The sequence below is a fragment of the Phoca vitulina genome, unplaced genomic scaffold (assembly GCF_004348235.1).
Source record: "Phoca vitulina isolate PV1807 unplaced genomic scaffold, GSC_HSeal_1.0 scaffold12, whole genome shotgun sequence".
NCBI classification, from domain to species: domain Eukaryota; kingdom Metazoa; phylum Chordata; class Mammalia; order Carnivora; family Phocidae; genus Phoca; species Phoca vitulina.
This window is the reverse complement of record NW_022589715.1, coordinates 34,022,844-34,038,027: the sequence shown is the minus strand read 5'-3', so window position 1 is coordinate 34,038,027 and position 15,184 is coordinate 34,022,844. Positions and strand designations below refer to the sequence as shown.

Genomic DNA, 15,184 nt, shown 5'->3' with positions numbered 1-15,184 from the left:
TGTAAAACTGATAGCCAAGAATCAGAAAACAAGCAAAACAAATAAATAAGTCACATAACTATTTTATGAAATAAATGCAACGTGAAGTGATAAATGCAGTGGAGGAAATTAAAAGAGGAATGGGGAATGGAAGAAATGATTTGCAATTTCAAATAGGGTAGTTGGGGAAAGCCTCACTGAGAAGGCAATGTTTGAAAAAAGATATGAAGACGATGAGGGAATAAGCCATGACTATATCTGAGGAAGAAACATTTTAGGCAGAAGGAACAGCAAGCAAAGGCCCTGAGGCAGATGTTTGCCTGGTGTGTTCGATGAATAAACAGCAAGGAGGCCAATGTGGCTGAACCTTGGAAGAAGAGAGAAACAGGGGATGAGTCAAAGAACTGAGGTGCAGTGCTAGGATAGGACCAGTATGAGCTCTTGGAGGCAATTAAAGGACTTTGATTTTACTCCAAGGGAGATGGGGAGCATAGGAGGGTAAGCAAAGGAAGGACTTACACTGACTTACTTTTTAAAGTACTAGGGGACAAGCATGGAAACAGAGACAGCTGCTACGAGACTATTGTAAAAATCTGGGTATTTGCTCAACCTATGCACCCTCCACTTCAGGATAAAGGAAATGATTTTGAAAGGTACAGCAAGGAGGATTGGGGTCTTTTCTAGTCTAGGATCTCACTGCCTTCAAACTAACTTTTGCACAACAGTCCTTGGCCCATTTCCTGAAAGAATAACCAGAGGCTTTACCAGGCTATAACTCTGTTCTTGGTCCTGGTCTTGGCCAGTAACTCTATGCCTCACACTGTGCTGGATACCCTTCCAAGAAGAAGCTTCTGGTGCACAGGTGGCAGGAAGGAGGTACTGGGCCCGGGGAATTGGGCCCTGCAGCAGTCTCCATGGGTACGGGCCTTTAGAGCCAGAGGCTCTTGAATAGTCATTATAGACAAGAAGATCAAATAGTCCAGCTCAGTGGAATTGGAGAAGGGAGTGCACTGAGGACAGATGGCTGGTCTTACGCATAGACTGCAGGCCCCCAAAACATACTGGGCATGGGAGGTATAGTGGCCAAAACTCTGTACCAACAAGCTTCAATCTAGGGACACTTCTGAATTCTTACTTTGGGCACAATATGGGTTTCAAGAAATCCAGCATAACCATCAGAGGATGAGATTGGTCTATGAGAGAAACTTCCCTGGGGTAGCCTCCCACCCTTCCTGCTGGGGCTAGGAAACTCTATGCCTTTCATCCAGGCCTCCTATCTGAAGTCTGCCAGCTCACAAGTCTAAATCACTTCTGTAAACTTGGCCTGTGGACAAAATCAGCCATAAAGAAGACCCAAAACATCAACAAAGCCAGTTCTTTCATCTAAGTTGGGGCTCTGCTCATCAGCACACAAGGAGACACAACAAATATGTAAAAACAAAAATGCACATATGTATGTGTACATACAGATGCATATACATATACCTGTACAGTAGAATATTCTATTCAAAGATTTCAAGAATTATAGAAGAGCACATGCATCTTCAAAAAAATTAAATTGTTAAATCTAGATCAGTGGTTCTCAAACAATTTAGTTTCAGGACTCTTTACCTTCTTAAAATTTTTTGAGTACAAATAGCTTTGTTTATGCTGGTTATTTCTATAATAATTATAATATTAGCAATTAAAACAATGAGCTTAAAAACATTTATTAACTCATTTAAAATTAATAAAAGTAATAAATCCATTACCTGTTAACATAAGCATTAAAAACTACTATATTTTTCAGACAAAACAATTTAGTGAGAACAGCTGCATTATGGTACATTTTTGCAATTCTCTTTAGTATATGTCTTAATAAGAGATAGTTGTATTTTCCTATCTGCTTCTATATTCAATTTGCTGCAACAGTACATAGCATATAGCCTCTGGAAAACTCTACTACATACTACTGAGAGAATGAGAATGAAAAGGTAAGTATATATTATTATGAAAATACCTCTGACCTCATGGATCCCTTGCAAGGACCCCTCAGGGTCCCTGGACCACACTTGGAGAACTACTTATTTGAATGTAATGGACAATTAAGGGAAATACAAATAATTAAAATTTGACTCAAGAAGGAGGAATAAAACCAAATAACTTTCAATAGAAGAAACTGAAAAAGTAATAAAGATCTACCCTTAGTACCGTCTCAAATGGTTTTATAAGTGAAGTCTACCAAAACTTCAAGAAACAAAAACAGATTATTCCTCTGTTATTAAAATTTTCCACACACAAAAGATAGACTGACAATTTGGGGCACCTGGGTGCCTCAGTCAGTTGGGCATCAACTCTTGCTTTCGGCTCAGGTCACGATCTCAGGGTCGTGAGATCGAGCCCCATGTCAGGCTCTGCACTCACCAGGAAGTCTGCTTGAAAATTCTTTCCTTCTCCCCTGACCCCCCATCCCCACTCTCTCTCTCTCAAATAAATAAATCTTAAAAGAAAAAGACTGACAATTCCACAATGCTTACATAACCTAATACACAAACCATAATCTAATATATAATCTAATTGCATAATTAATACCCAAACCAAAGATAGCATAAAAATAGCCGATAATATTCAAACAATGAATGACACTGTACTTCACATGTAAAAGTTCCATTTTTAGAAACATTTAATGTATGTATCTGTACAAAGTGAAATAAATGTATAGTGTGACGAACACAACTTCCACTGAAATAACATTAAAAAGATGCAGGGTGCTTGGGTGGCCCAGTCAGTTAAGCATCTGCCTTCAGTTAAGGTCATGATCTCAGGATCCTGGGATCAACCCCACATCAGGCTCCTTGTTCAGCAGGGAGTTTGTTCGTCCCTCTCCCTCTGCCCCTCCCCCCTGCTTGTACGCTCTCTCTCTCTCTCTCTCAAATAAATAAATAAATCTTTTTTAAAAGATGCAATAAATTTTTATTTAAAAAGTAGACAACAGACTAGTCTTACTTACATATACACATATGTATGTATATATGTAAAATCTTAATAAAATATTAATAAGTTAAATTTTTATTAAAATAAAACTAAAAAATGTTTATTTCAGGAAAACAAAAGTTCGACACAAGAGAATATATTCAATTACTGGACTACAATAACAGTTAAAAAGGGAAAAATATAATGATCACAAATATCCACTTCTGATTAAAAAAACTTACCAAAGGTGGAATAGAAGCAAACTTCCTTAAATAAAGGGTATCTATCAGGAAAGAGTTAATAATATACTTAATATTAAAATTCTAGAAACATGGGCACCTGGGTGGCTCAGTTGGTTAAGCATCTGCATAAAGAGGAACAACAGTACAATTAACGACAGGCTTCTCATCATAAAAAACAAAGAACAAAAGATACTGGAACAACATATTTGAAGTGCTGATAGGAAAAAAATTTGTCAACCAAATATTCTATATCCAGTAAAACTAATAAAATTAAAGAAGAAAAAAAGACATTTCAGATAAGCAAAAATTGAGAGAATTCAACACCAGTAGACCTATATTAAAAACAAAAACAAAAACCTTAAGCCCTTCAGGTTGAAGGGAAATGACACCAGACGGTCTATTGTCTACTTTTTTAATAAAAATTATTGCATCTTTTTTAAGTAACGAAGAGCGCTAGGAATGCTAAATTTGTGGGTAAACATAATAGATATGAATATTGTTTTCTTTCCTTTATTAAAAGATATATGACTGTTTAAGACAAATGTTAACACTGCATTGCTGGGTTAAAACGAGTATAGATGTAACAGATATACAACAATTGCACTAAGGATGGTAAATAGAAATATAATGTTGTAACGTTACTATATTTTACCTGATCAAACTAAGATAAAGATGCTTATTATAGTCCCTGGAGCAGGGGTTGGCCAAATTTTTCTGTAAAGGGCCAGACAGTACATATCTCAGAGGCTTTGCTGGCCATAATGTCCTAGCATACCTACTCAACTCTGTTCTTGCAGTACAAATGAAGAAAAGCCTAAAATAAACTATGCTCCCACTTTAGGAAGATAGAAAAAGAAGAGCAAATTAAAGCCAAAATAAGTAGAAGGAAGGAAATAATAAAGAACAGAAGTCAATGATATACAAGATAAATATATAGAGAGAATAAATCAATGAAACCAAATGCTGGTTCTTTGAAAAGGTCAATAATACTGGTAAATCTCTAGCAGGACTGATCACAGGGAAAAAAAAAGACACAAATTACCATTGTCAGGGAATAAGATATTAATCCATAATAAAGGAATATTATGAAAAACTTTATGTCAATAAATCTGACAACTTAGATGAAACAATTTCCTTAAAAGATATGAATTACCAAAAATGACACAAGAAACAATAGGAAACCTGAATAGAGCAGTATCAACTGAAGAAACTGAGTTTGTAATTTAAAAAAAACATGTTCACGTTGTAAAATATCCCAAGAAATCTACACTAAAACTATTACAACTATTTAAAAAAAAAGTTAGGCAAAATTGCAGGTTACAAGGTTATAAATACCAACTGTAGGGGCACCTGGGTGGCTCAGTCAGTTAAGCATCTGCCTTTGGCTCAGGTCATGATCCCAGGGGCCTGGGATCGAGCCCTGCATTGGGCTCCCTGCTCAGCAAGGAGCCCGCTTCTCCCTCTCTCCCTCTGCCATTCGCCCCAAAGAGCTCTGGCTCTTTCTATCTCTCTGTCAAATAAATAAATAAAATCTTTTAAAAAATGTATTTTTATAGACCAGCAATGAAAAAATTGAAAAATGCAATAAAAATGCAATTCCACTTGTAATAGTACCCAAAACAATGAAATTCTTAGGGATAAATTTTCAAAACGTGTGAAATCTGTACACCGAAAAGTATAAACCATTGCTAAAAGAAATTAAAGATCAAAATAAATGAAGAAATATACCACATTCATGCAAAAGATGTCAAGACATCAATTCTTACCAGGTTTATCTATAAATTCAATGCAATCCCAGTCAAAATTTAAGCAAATTAAAAAAAAAGAAATTGACAAGCAGATTCTAAAATCTGTATGGAAATGCAAAGGACCTAGAATCACCAAAGTAAATTTTAAAGAGAATATAGCTCAAAGATTTATGCTATTTTCATAAAGACAGTACAGTACTGATATATGGATGCACCAATATATCATTGGAATTGAACAGGGAGTAAAGAAATACATATATAAATATATACATATCGTCAGTTTATTTTCTACAAAGGTAGCAAAGAAATCATGGGGAAAAAAAGGTTTTTTCATCAGATGGTACAGAAAAGAAAAGAAATACAAACATCAACTTTTACCTTACAGTATATAAAAAAAATTAACTCAGGGGGTGCCTGAGTGGCTTAGTTGCTTGGGTGTCTGCCTTTGGCTCAGGTCATGATTCCAGGGTCCTAGCATCAAGCCCCGCATCATCGGGCTCCCTGCACAGTGGGGAGTCTGCTTCTCCCTCTTCCTCTGCCTTCCCACCCACCCCACTCATGTTCTCTCTCTCTTTCTCAAATAAATAAATAAATAAATAAAATCTTTTTAAAAAATTAACTCAGAATGGGTGATAGATATAAACATAAAAGCTATAAGGAAGAAAACTTTTAGAATAAAACATTGGAGAAAATCTTTGCAAACCTGCAGCATACAAAGATTTGTTAGCTAGGACACAAATAACATGAACCATAAGAATAAAAAGCTGGTGAACTAGACTTTATCAAAAGTATAAACTTCTCCTCTTTGACAGATATCATTAAGAAAATTAAAGAACAAGCCACAACATGGGAGATAATATTTGCAAAACATATATACATCTTAAGGATTTGGATCTAGAATATATTAAGAACTGTTACAACTCAATGAAAAGACAACCCAATTTTTTTAAATGGGCAAAAGATTTGACAAAGTCAAATGTGAAGAGACTTCACAAAGATATATGAATGGCAATTAACCACATGAAAAGACGCTCAACATTATTAGTCATTAGGAAAATAAATACACAATCTCTACACACCCACTAGAATGGCTCAAATGTAAGAAAGTGAGAATACTAAGGGTTGCCAAGGATGTGAGGTAACTACAATAGTGACATAACTAACTACTGGTGGAATATAAACTGGTAAATCCACTTAGGAAAACTGTATGGCAGTTTCTCATAAGATTAAACATACACCTACCGTATGGCTTAGATATTACATTCTAAGGTATTTATTCAAGAAAAATGAAAACATATATCCACACAAATAATTATACATAAAAGTTTGTACAGACCAGCTTTATTCATAATAGCCAAACACTGTAATGCATGGATGTGTAGGAATGCTAGATATGGTTGATTAATGCCGTTAATATAGTTAATATCACTATGTCTAATTGGTTTGAGGTGGAAAAAGCAACAATCTTTTTAATATCACTTTGAGTTAGAGCACAGATTGCTATAAATAATGTGATGATAGCTCCTAGGCAGAGTGTTAATGTTTGAATGGCTTTGCTGTTTTCTTTTTTTTTAAAGATTTTATTTATTTATTTGACAGAGAGAGATAGCGAGAGCAGGAACACAAGCAGGGGGAGTGGGAGAGGGAGAAGCAGGCTTCCCGCCGAGCAGGGAGCCCGATGTGGGACTCGATCCCAAGACCCTGGGATCATGACCTGAGCCGAAGGCAGACGCTTAACGACTGAGCCACCCAGGCGCCCATGCTGTTTTCTATTAATGGGTAGAAACAGATTAGTTTCCACCTGCTGCAAATATTGTACTTGAATAAAGTAGGGCTGACACGGGTGTAGGGCCCTCAATGGCTGAGGGAAGTCACGGGTGAAGGCCAATTTGGGCAAATTTGCCAGTTGTAGCTAAAAAAAAAAAGTCCAATTGTGATTAATGATGTGATTAACATGGTTAAAGCTGAGTTTAAAAATTTGTTGAAAATCTCATGACTTTAGGTTGAATCATGCTATTGATATAATAAACGCAACATCTCTGATGCAGTTATATAGAATAGTTTGGAGGGTGGCAGTGTTTTAATCTGTTCAGCCGTGTTATTATCTGATTAGTAGAAATGACATAATTCCTACTCCTTCTCATCTGATGAAATGTTGGAGGAGGTTGTTGGCAGTGACTAAGATTAGAATAGTAATAAGGAATATAAGTATTTGAAAAATTGGTTAATATTGGGATCTGAATGTATATATCATATAGAGAATTCTATAATTGACTATTATAACAAAATGTGCTACTAGTAGAAATATTATTGAGAAATAATCTAGTTTACTATTTTTTTAAGATTTTATTTATTTGAGAGAGAGAGAGAGAGAGAGCACATGCAAGAGTTCACAAGGGCAGGGGTGGAGGCGGGAGAAGGAAAAGCAGACTCCCTGCTGAGCAGGGAGCCCAATGTGGGGCTCAGTATGGGGCTTGAGGTGAGGCTCCATCCCAGGACCCCGGGACCCTGGGACCCCGACCCCAGCCAAAGGCAGACACTTAACCGACTGAGCCACCAAGGTGCCCCGAGAAATAATCTAGTTTAAAGCTAAGCAATCAGTAGTTTTAGGGTTTGAATGTTTATTCAGTGTCAGTTTGAAATAATTTTTTCTTGGCCTGAGTAAATGAATATTGTGGGATGAAAGCATAGGAGATGATAGTTTTTACATAGTATGGATTTGGATTGCTTTTGTAGATCTTTGAAGTGATTTTTATGATTGGTAAAGTTAATATAAATAGTGAAATTAATACAAGAGGTGAACAAATTTATTACCTTTATTTGGAATTGCACCAATTTTTTGGTTCCTGAGACCAATGGATTATTACTTTTAACCATTAAAAGTTTGAAAACAGGGTGCCTGGGTGGTTCAGTCGGCTAAGTATCTGACTTCAGCTCAGGTCAGGATCTCAGGGACCTGGGATGGAGTCTTCTGTCGGGCTCCCTGCTCAGAGTGGAGTCTGCTTCTCCCTTTCCCTCTGCCCCCCCACCACTTGTGCGCTCTCTCTCAAATAAGTAAATCTTTTAAGAAATAAACAAAAGTTTGAAAAACCGTATTATTATACATGGAGGCATGAATTAGTTCTTGTATACTTTCTCAGTAAATAAGTTTTGAGTTTCTATTATTAGATTCACAATCTAATGTTTTTATTAAACTATATTTACAATAGAAGGATGTCAAAATAATTTGTGGGTTAAGTGATAAAAGTAGGAAGGGTAGTAAATGTAGGGCTATGAGACCATTTTCTCATATGAATGATAGAATTTTTGATGTGGTACATATATTTGCCTCATTGTGTTATAGTTAATATAGGCTAGTAATAACTATGTTAATTCCTTAGGATAATGGTAATGTTGGATCATGAAAATGATGATGTAACTACAAATAGTTCTCCAATTAGGCTAATTGTTGGGGGGTAAGGCCAAATTGGTAAGGCTCACTAGAAGTCATCATGCTGCTATTAGTAAAAGGAGAGTCTGTAATCCCTGAGCTAGAATTATAGTTCAGCTGGGAATTTGTTCACAGTTTGAATTTGCTAGGCAAAACAGTGTTGATGTAAGGCTGAGGGCAATTATTAGAGCTGTAGCTCCTATATAACTTCATGGTGCTTCGATAAGAATGGCTACAATTACTGGTGCTATGTGGCCAACAGAGGAATATGCAATGAGTGATTTTAATTCTGTTTTCCATAGACAGATGGAGCTGGTTATAATTATTCCTCATAAGGATAATGTAAGAAAAGGATATGCATGTAATTTGTTAGGGGGTTTAGTACTGTAACTCATAATATTCCATTAGCTGCTTAGTTTGAGTAGTATGGCTACAAGCACTTTGGACCCGCAGCAGGGGGTTTCAAACATGCTTTTGGTAATCAGAGATGTAGGCCATAGAGAAGTATTTCTACTACAAATGCTATTATGTATACTACTCATAAGAAAATATTACATCAAGAACTAGATACTGTTTCAGTTCAGTATTGAATTATTAGAAAGTTCAATGAACCTATAAGATTTTGGATAAAGATTAGGACAATGTGAAATGGGAGTGATCCTACTAGCATATAAAATAAAGTCCTGCATTTAATCGTTCTGTTTGGTTTCCTCAGTGGGTGATGATGATTAGGGTTGGAACTAATGTTGCTGCAAATAAAATATAAAATAAAAGATTAATTCTGTAGCAGTAAAAGTTGTAATTAAGAAATTTGTAGCATAACTAGTATTGTAATATATAGTTTTTAAGGAAGGTTAGTGATTCTTTCATCTAGTAATAGATGAAACTGATTGGTTATGGGTATTAGTGGAAGAAGTCATGTCTTTAATGTTAATAAGGGCACTGACAGGGAGAAAGTATAAGTGAAAAGTTAAGACTGTTGTCATTAAGTTGATTTAGGAGGAATGAGCTAATAAGCTGATTAATAGGCTATAAATTAGAGTGTTAATTCAGATTATATTTAAATGTATTCCTTATGACTCAGCAATTCTACTCACAGGCATATACCCTAGATAAACGCCTGCACATGTAGACTACAGCAACAAGAATGCTTATGGTTTTACTGTTGGAAGTAGCCAAAAACTAGAAATGAATTTAATATACATTTATAACAGTATGAATAAACTGCAGTATATTCATGCAACTGAATACTGTATAGCAATGAAAATGAACAAATTATAGCTCCACATAGCAATACAAATGAATCTCTCAAAAATAATATCAAATAAAAGAAGCCAGACACAAAAGATTTATCATGTTATGATTCCATTTTATATAAAGTTCAAAATCATGCCCATTTAAACTCTAGTTTTAGGGGCAAAGACAATAGTTACCTGTGAAGAGAAGATTGGAGTTAACCACTGATGAATATAAAAACAAAAACTTAATTAAAAGAAAATGAAAATATTTCTATTCTGGGATAGATTTCAACCTCAAGGACTCATCATGTAATCCATGTTTTCTATAAGGCCATTACTTAAACTATGAGAAATGAAAGACTAAACAAACTGGAATAAGACTTTACCTAAGATATCCACCACATTAACCAATAGACATACTATACCACAAGCTCAGGAAAAAAAAAAGTCTGTGTTGTTTATCCGAACAAACACACACTCTGATTCATTACACTATACCTGTAGTGAGTGTGACTAAAAGCTCTTCAGAAGACACATGTGGTACATCTCAATCTTATTTGCAAAATAACTCAGGTTAGGTACATCATTACAAATGCTATCCAACAGAAGTGTTCTGAATACATGTCTGCATTTGAAAATCTTTTGGAATACCAATTTACCATTCCTGCCTAGTTACTGATTTACTTAATAAGGCTTGAGTCCACATGCCCACTTCCTTGATAGGGTGAGGATTTCTGAGATGCTTTCAGAAATATGATCCAAGTCTCATTAAAATCACTATCTCATGGTTTCTAACATGAATTTACAGTGATAATACCAAATGAATATCATGTAATCATTACACATCATAACATCTTAGTTTCAGAGAAAACTTAAATCCTAGATGTGAACTGAATTCTGAAAAGAAACCACATTATGATTCTTAATAGAAGCATAAAAGGGCTACCTGTGTTGACACCTTTGCATCTCTTTTATTATTTCATTTCCTTTCGCATGCTTCATGACTACATTTAAATAAAATCCATTTCATTTTTTCCCCAACCAAGTTAGTTCCCCTTACATTATCTCTGCCCAGATACTCACAGTAATATGTTAGCAATCACTTCAGAGACAGACAGATCCCACCAGAAAAAAACATCAAGAGTTTCAATCAACAGCCACTTACATGGATAGCTTTTAAATTACGATGTAATGAAAACAATATACGACTCTTTAATTTGGCATATATTTGTTATTTGTTTTTAAATAAAAAACTTGACCTCTTCCTTCTGCTAGTGCCTGCTCTGAGCACTCTTGCCATGATTGTAGAGACTGCCATACATCCAGCTGATCTCTGACCCACCAAACTATACAAGCAGTAAAAAGGAAGTAGCACTGAGAAATGACAGCCCAATGTTCAACTAAAGTCTTTTACATGAGAGTTTTATAAATGATTAGAGTATCCAAATTGGTTGAAAATTATTTACAGCATTAAAAAAATTGGGTAACTATGCATAGTAAACATAATGACATAAAGATTTCATTCATATGTGAAATTTAAGAAACAAAACAAAAAAGCAAAGGATAAAAAGAGAGACAAACCAAGAAACAGACTCTTCACTTTAGAGAACAAACTGATGGTTACCAGAGGGGAGGTGGGTAGGGGGATGGGTGAAACAGGTGATGGAGATTAAAGAGGGACTCGTCGTGATGAGCACCGGGTGATGTATGGAATTGTTGAATCACTATATTGTACACCTGAAACTAATATAACACTGTATGTTAAACATACTGGAATTAAAAAAAAATTTTAAAGATTTTATTTATTTATTTGAGAGACAGAAAGCATGAGCTGGGTGGAGGGGGGCAGAGGGAGAAGCCAACTCCCCACTGAGCAGGGAACCTGACTACTCGGGGCTCGATCCCAGGACCCTGGTATCATGACCTGAGCTGAAGGCAGATGCTTAACTTACTGAGCCATGCAGGCACCCCTGTAATTTTACTTTTAAAGCCATATTTTTAGAGAATCACCAAATCAACTAGTGATTTATCCTCACTCTTATGTTAAGTTCTGGTTCCATATTTTTTTCCCCAAGGATCCTTTCTCTAAATTTGAAGATACTGCACACTCTGAAGAAACAAAATACCAGTGAAGGTCAAAACCTAGGCTAAGTCTCTCCTATAAACACAGCAACCCACTTTTGAAATCTTATCAGTTCACAATGTAGGCAGTAGGGTATAGTAATAATCAATAGCATAAACCTTAGAGTTGGGCAGATGAGTGTTCAAATCCTAGGTCTGTTATTAGCAATGTGACCTTGAGTTGCAATTTCATCATCTGCATAATAGGATAATAATACCACCTACTTCAAGGGGTTATGATGATTAAATTATATATTACATATATCAAAAATATATATCAAATTATATAAAAAATAATCATAACTTAGTAGGTTAGAATTACTAAGTCTAAAATATGGTGGTGATATCAGAAAAAAAGAACAGTTGACGTGACTTCTCTATGTAACAAGAGAAACCCAAATCTGAAATAGGCAGAGCCTAAAATTAGAAGTTCCCTTTTTCTGAAACTTAGTTTACTAGGCCACAAAGTCCTAAAATTAATGAGAAAAAAGTTTGATAAGGAACTCAACAGTTGATAAGTAGCAATGGGATAATATATTGCATCTGATGGGGAAACTGAGTTTTAAAGAAAAACGAATTGCTTTGTCTTCTATTCTTTATTGTATTTCTTATTCCTTGTATTCTTATTGTAAATTTTAAAGATGCAAAAGTGTGACAATTCACAAGAATGAGACCATACAAATTAAAACAATAAACTTAAAATTTTAAGGCTGCCTCATGTTCTTACTGTACCTTGCCACCTCTCAACTACCCACATGGGTTGATCAGCCCCAGCAACCTCTTCTTTCTTGCTACCTCCTCCATGTATACTTAGCTAGTTCAGGCCAAGGAAAAAACAAAGGTAGGAAGTAAACATATGCATATTCAAGTATTTAAACATATGTCCGAATACCCGCCAACTGTGTTCCTGAATTCAATCCTACATTATATTTCTGTGGTGGGCTTTATAATTAGCCTTGTTTATAGTCCCGCTTCACCATGGCACCTCATTCCTAGGAACAGGATTCACTCCTCTTTGCTGCATGCTGCAATGACCTCAGGATTAGGTTTCTGTTTTTTATGTTGGGCTCTCCTATGCCTGCACCCCTAATAATGGGTTATTAGGCCTCTTCAATACCTGCTGTGACTCCTTGACAGCTGGACATCTGATTCACCCATTCTAATCAGGACTGGGGTTCTGTATAGACTTTGACTATGTCACTTTTCCTTTGTCACTCTTCCTTTCTCCCTTGAACACATGTCCCAGCTATATATTGAGTAACAGAATCCAGAACGTACTACCACGTCTAGTCCCATGTTTCTCCTGATGCAGCATCTTGAGTATACAAGATGAAAAGACGTTATGGTCTAGGGGCACCTGGGTGGCTCAGTCAGGTAAGCTTCTGCCTTTGACTTGGGTTATGATCCTGGGGTCCTGGGATTGAGTCCCGAGTCAGGCTCCCTGCTCAGTGGGGAGTCTGCTTCTCCCTCGCCCTCTGCCCATCCTCCCTGCTTGTATTCTTTCTCTCTCTCTCAAATAAATAAATAAAATCTTAAAAAAAAAAGAAAGAAAGAAAGAAAAGAAAGATGGTATGGTCTAAAAACAAAAAAAGAGCACAAATCAGGGAGGCACACCCAAATTCCGACATGCCACATTACACAAGCTTTGGTTTTCTCCTCTTCAAATGAGGATGAGTGAGATGATTAATGAAGTAGTTCCAATCTGAGGCTGAAAAAAATCATCCAGGCATATCTTCTTTCTAAATCACAGATATAAGGGATTCATTGAACTGTCAGAGATTAAAAGGGGATCACCTTATACACAAAGTGGAGAACTCCTGGATTCTCCAACAGAGATTCTGAATGGATTTACAGAGGGTGGGGCATACTCAGAGCTCTGACAAATCACAGCCATATACATTATCATCATTCTTCAGTGAGTACCATAAAAAGCTGAGGGCCCTGTTCTAAATCACCAAGGTCTCCTACAGAATCTAGGATTCTCCTACAGATCTAATGATGCAGACCTTTATACACTGGTGGTGTGCTCACAGGGACATGCTTTGGGAGTTACTTTTAATAAGGAAGATAGGTTTAAGTTGCTTCATGTCCTATGAAGGGTTTTTAAAGTTGTAGCCTGTATATCCAAAACACAGCAAGGTTACTATCCCCCCAACCCATCCATGAAGAGTCCATTGAAAGATACTTGAGGGGCAGAGACAGTGATCTCTATAATTTTGCATGTTTTTCAGTGCCTCATTCAGCAACCTTATAAAAACATGTTCTGAATGATTTAGTGGACCACACAGAGATTGAAGCAAGGTCTAACCAACTAACCTAATGAAAAACAGGACTACAAATTCTGAAAACTCCTTAGTAAGTTCAGAAAAAGTTTGTTGGTCAAAGTGAACCTTGAGTTGCTTTGAGAGAGAACAAAAAGTGATTTAGGCAAGGTGCTTGCCATACAAAATAAGAATCTGAGAAGTCACAGAAAATGAACAAAAAGCTAAAAATACACATGCTAAAGTCAGTCGGGTTAATGAATGAGCCTGCACATATAATATGAACTTGAAAGTGTAGTCTCTATACTTGAAGTCAAAGTGATTTCAACAAATTCTGTTCTATGACTTCAACATAATTAGAAAAAATATTGCCCTTTAGAAAAAGTACGTGCATCAATCAATTATGGGTGAGGGATTATAGAAGGGGGTGGTGTTCATAATCCAATTAAGAAAGATCTTAGATTAATGGCTGGGAGTTTAAGAGGCTCTATAAGTACAAGCAAAATTTTGAACATATGCATTTTTAGAAAAGGGATTCAGTTGCTTTCTTTAGATTCTTAACGAGATGATGATCCCAAATTGGTTAAGAACCCAGGGATTTAAGGAAAAATCCAGTCTTCTGAATACCCATTTGTCAGAATTTAAGAAAAAATTTTATAAATATAAACTGCTACCACAGAAATGGTATTGCTTTTATTTTTGGTTAGATTTCTAGGGCTGTGTATAATTTATAGTACTTAGGGCAAAGCATGGAGATGCTACAAGTATAAAAATGAAAGGGAAAAGTTTTGATTTGACAAACAAAACTCCAACTGGATCAAGTTGCATATTAAGAAGTAGGTGTTTCACACAACCAAAGTAACATTTAAGAGACACTATATCCATTTAAAGTCAAGTGAGCAAACTGTTTCCACACACTACCAAAAAGTGAAACTGATAGTGCAATATTGCCCTCTACTGGACCATACTAGTAAGGATAAACCTAAAAAGCAGCAGGACTTTAAAGGGTTTACTTTTAATAGAACTTAACTGAATGCTTTTTTTCCTATAAATGTAAGTTTAGCCTAATATTAGCATAAGTCTGGGTCATTCGTTCTATAATAATTTTAGTGTGGCACTAATTTAATGTGGTATAGAAGGTTAGAAGACTCAATTATGAATATAAGGTAACAAAAAATAACAAATGTAATAAATATTTTTCTTAAAACTATAT

The 15,184-nt window shown here is 35.8% G+C and overlaps 1 protein-coding gene across 3 annotated transcripts in view; it reads right to left on the bottom strand.

The window, feature by feature from the left end:
* Positions 1-15,184, bottom strand: part of PUS10 (pseudouridine synthase 10) — a 74,223-nt gene that overhangs the window by 44,571 nt on the left and 14,468 nt on the right. The gene's annotated exons all lie outside the window — the stretch shown is intronic.